The sequence below is a fragment of the Pteropus vampyrus genome, unplaced genomic scaffold (assembly GCF_000151845.1).
Source record: "Pteropus vampyrus isolate Shadow unplaced genomic scaffold, Pvam_2.0 Scaffold12, whole genome shotgun sequence".
NCBI classification, from domain to species: domain Eukaryota; kingdom Metazoa; phylum Chordata; class Mammalia; order Chiroptera; family Pteropodidae; genus Pteropus; species Pteropus vampyrus.
In genome coordinates, this window is record NW_011888793.1 from 13,161,949 (window position 1) to 13,165,479 (window position 3,531).

A 3,531-nucleotide genomic window follows, 5' to 3' on the forward strand; every position below is an offset into this window, starting at 1 on the left:
AATCACTAGAATCTGGACAATCTGATGTTAGGTTCAATGCAAACACAGCTTCAAGGCCTAATACTGAATAAACTTACTACATGCCTGTTCACTGCTATAAGTGTATTATCCCACTGACCCATTTTAGTTTTTTCTTTCTGCCTTTTCAAATAACCACCAAAGCAGTGGCCTAAATGACACAAATTTATTCTTTTACCATTTTTTTAGGTCAGAAATCTGGTGTGAGTCTCACCAGACTAAAATTAAGGTGTTTTAATGCTGTGTTTCTTTCTGGAGGCTGTAGGGAAAAATTCAGGTTGATGGTAGAATGTGTTTCCTGATGTTTGTAGAAACAGGGTCTGTGTTTTTTTGCTGGTAGTACAGCAAGGGCCACTCCCAGCTCTAGAGGCCAACATGTTCCTTGAGTAGTGGTGCTTTTCCTCCATCTTCTTAGCCAGGAGGGGGAGGCCAAGTGTTCATTTTACATCTAAGTTCTTCCTTTTAAAGAATTTGTGGAATTTAACTTGGCCCATCCGGATATTTTAGGAAAATCTCCCATTTCAAAGTCTGTAACTATAATGACATTTATAAATCATATAACCAGTAAATATAAAGTTATAAAAACCTGTGAATAGGTTACCTTTTGCCATGTAAGGTAACCTATTCAGAGGTTACCTTTTGCCATGTAAGGTAATCTATTCAGAGGTTCCGGAGATGAGGTTGTGGACACTTTTGCAGGCCCATTATTCTGCCCACCGTACTACTCATGACAGTGCCATTAGTATCCCTATTTTATAGATAGCTAGACTAGGTTATAGTCTCACAGCCAGTAACTTGTAGAATAATGTTTTAGATCCAGAGCCTATGCCTTTAATTACTTGGTTATTTTGCATTTCTCAGTGGTCAGAAACAGACATTCAAAAGTCAAGCACATCTGAAAATCTAGGATCATAATCTTTCTAATTAAAAAAAGAAAAATCCAGGAGTGCCCATATTCATAGAACTTACCAAATGTGATGCTGGAGCCAAGTCACCAAACACCCACTAATTCTAAGTGCATTTTCCTACCACTCACCACACAAATCCCCTCCTTCCGCACTTACCCATAAAAAACTTTTACGAGGTCTCTGGACAAAAATCCCACAGGGTGATGGCGTTCAACTACTTATCCATAGCTCAGCTGAAGAAGAACCTTGGGGTCCTCCCACCACGAAGCCTAGGGGCAGGTTTTACTCCCCTAGGCTTTTATCCTTGCATCTCCTTTTTTTCCTGTGGCAGACTCTCCAAGCAGTCTTAGTGACTGCACCAATCACTCTATCTCTGGGCTTCTGCTCTCTGCTGGCTCTCTCTTCCCGCCTCCACCAGACAAGAATATAGTACCTTTCTTTTTATTTTAAGAGTCCAACCAGTGACAATGCCAATGGTGAGCAGCGGTGCTACAGAGATGGAAGATGGGGTAAAGGTGGTGACTGCAGCAGATTCGATCTCCCATAATCTCATGCTTCTCCCACTTTTTTCAAAGTCTGGGTGGATTTACAAAACTGAAACATTGTGCTTTACATCAGTTCTTGTTCTTTCTGGGTTCTGTTACTAGGCAATTCCTTAGTTCTCAAGAAAATTCTATAGCACAATTTCGAAATCTCCCTAAGGGAATTTAACTATAGTCTTAAATGAAGCTTAAGCATCTGCTATGTGCCAGGCACTGTGAAGCACATTGCCTTTCATTCTGCATTATCTTCTAAACTTCAGTTATTTGAACACTACCTTCATGATTTTTGCTAAATCTATATACCATTTCTATAGTTATTCACTTAATATTTATTTTTATATTATCTTCAAAGTTCTAACTGCTTTAGCTTTATCCTAGGCTATAATTGAGAATCACAATGTCTTAATTATTCTCTAAATATACATTATATGAATATGAATACATAACCATTAACATTAAGATGTTTGTCACTTGAGTCTCTCTAATATTATCTCATTTAATCACTCCTAGAATGTAAAGACCTATTATAATCTCTCTATACCCCGTATTATATCCTTATGTTATATCCCAATATGTTCTCATTTTGTTGCAATATAGAAAACTGAAGCTCAGTTAAATAAATTAACACTGGTCTCAGAGCAGGTAAGTAGCATCACCACACCCCAAATCTAAACCTGGCTGACTGCAAAAACCCCTGCTCCTTGCCTTGTCACTCACTGACATGAAAGAATGCTTAGCAGAGTAAGTTATACTGGATCAGAGGTCCTACTGTAACAGGGTGATAGATTTATCTACTTGTATGATTGTGTGTACAGGTGTGGTGCATTTAATGAGGGGAAACTCATAAGGGAGCAACAGTACTATACTCTTTATTTTCAAGTTTTTATTTTGAGAAGTGTTGTATCTACAGAGAAGTTGAAAGAGTAATGCAGTGAACACTTCATAACCTTCACCTGTGTTTACCAATGGTTAACATTTACCACATTTGGATAACTCTCATTGTGTGTGTTTGTGTATGTGTGTATGTGTGTGTGTTGTTGTGACTGAATCATTTCAAAATTAGTTGAAGATATTGGTGTCGCTTCAACTCCTAAATACTTCAGCATGTACTCACTAAGAACAATGACATTCTCCTACATAATTACAATACCATTATCATATCTAAGAATGTAATAGATATATGAATATTATTATGTAACATACAGCCTATTTTCAAAATTTCTCAATTGTCTCCACATTATCCTTTAGAGCTGTCTTCTACCTTCCACCACCTAAGATCAATTGTTGCATCCGTTTGTCAGTTCCTCTTAGTTTTCTTTAACCTAGTATAGATTTTCTACTTCTTGTTTTTCATACATTGACATTTTTGAAAATTTTAGACCAGTTTTCATGATTGGTCAGACTTGGGTTAATATGACTTTTTTTTTGCATATTCCTTCAGTAATGTGGGTATGCAGAATTAATTAAGACAATGTTACATAAGACTAGTCAGAAAACAGCAAATATTCTTAAAATTCTAATTACTAAATATGATTTTTAAGAAGCCAAATGAACTATTGGTTGGCCAAGAGAAGTGGCTTTGATCTGTGGTAGCTACACCCAACATCCCCCACATCCTCTATATGCTCACCGACTTGAATGAATTCATCTATTCATTCCTCAAAGCTGATTCAAAATGAACATAATGCTACTTTACCTGATCTGTCATTTTATGGGTTGGGAGTCCTCCTCTTAATCCCAGGTCCTGTAGTGAGTGTGGCACATCCAGCTGGCCAGCTCCTGCCTATCTTTCTCCAGCTTTCCAAGACTAGTTATACATTAGAGGAGGAGGAGCAAGGCAAGGAAGGAGTGGACCTAAAAGTCCAAGTCTAATCTTAGCGGACGCTATTGATGGAAATTTAATCAATAAATGCTTTGCCTCAGGAGACCTGTGGCTTCCATACCTTTGCTCCACCAGGAGAGAAAATAGGAGCAGGTCCCTTACTCATAAGGTATAAACCAGAGGCAGCTACATTTTAAAGTGTGGCAGTAACAGGGAACAGGTGAAAAGCAGAGGAGATGTA

The 3,531-nt window shown here is 37.9% G+C and overlaps 1 protein-coding gene across 2 annotated transcripts in view; it reads right to left on the reverse strand.

The window, feature by feature from the left end:
* Positions 1–3,253, reverse strand: part of SLC2A2 (solute carrier family 2 member 2) — a 24,441-nt gene extending 21,188 nt beyond the window's left edge. The window contains exon 1 of one of the 2 annotated variants that reach the window (XM_011380398.2): positions 3,160–3,253. The gene's annotated coding sequence lies outside the window, so the exon portion shown is untranslated. The remainder of the gene's footprint in view (positions 1–3,159) is intronic. The other variant, XM_011380387.2, reaches the window with a different exon arrangement.
* Positions 3,254–3,531: the final 278 nt, after the last annotated feature.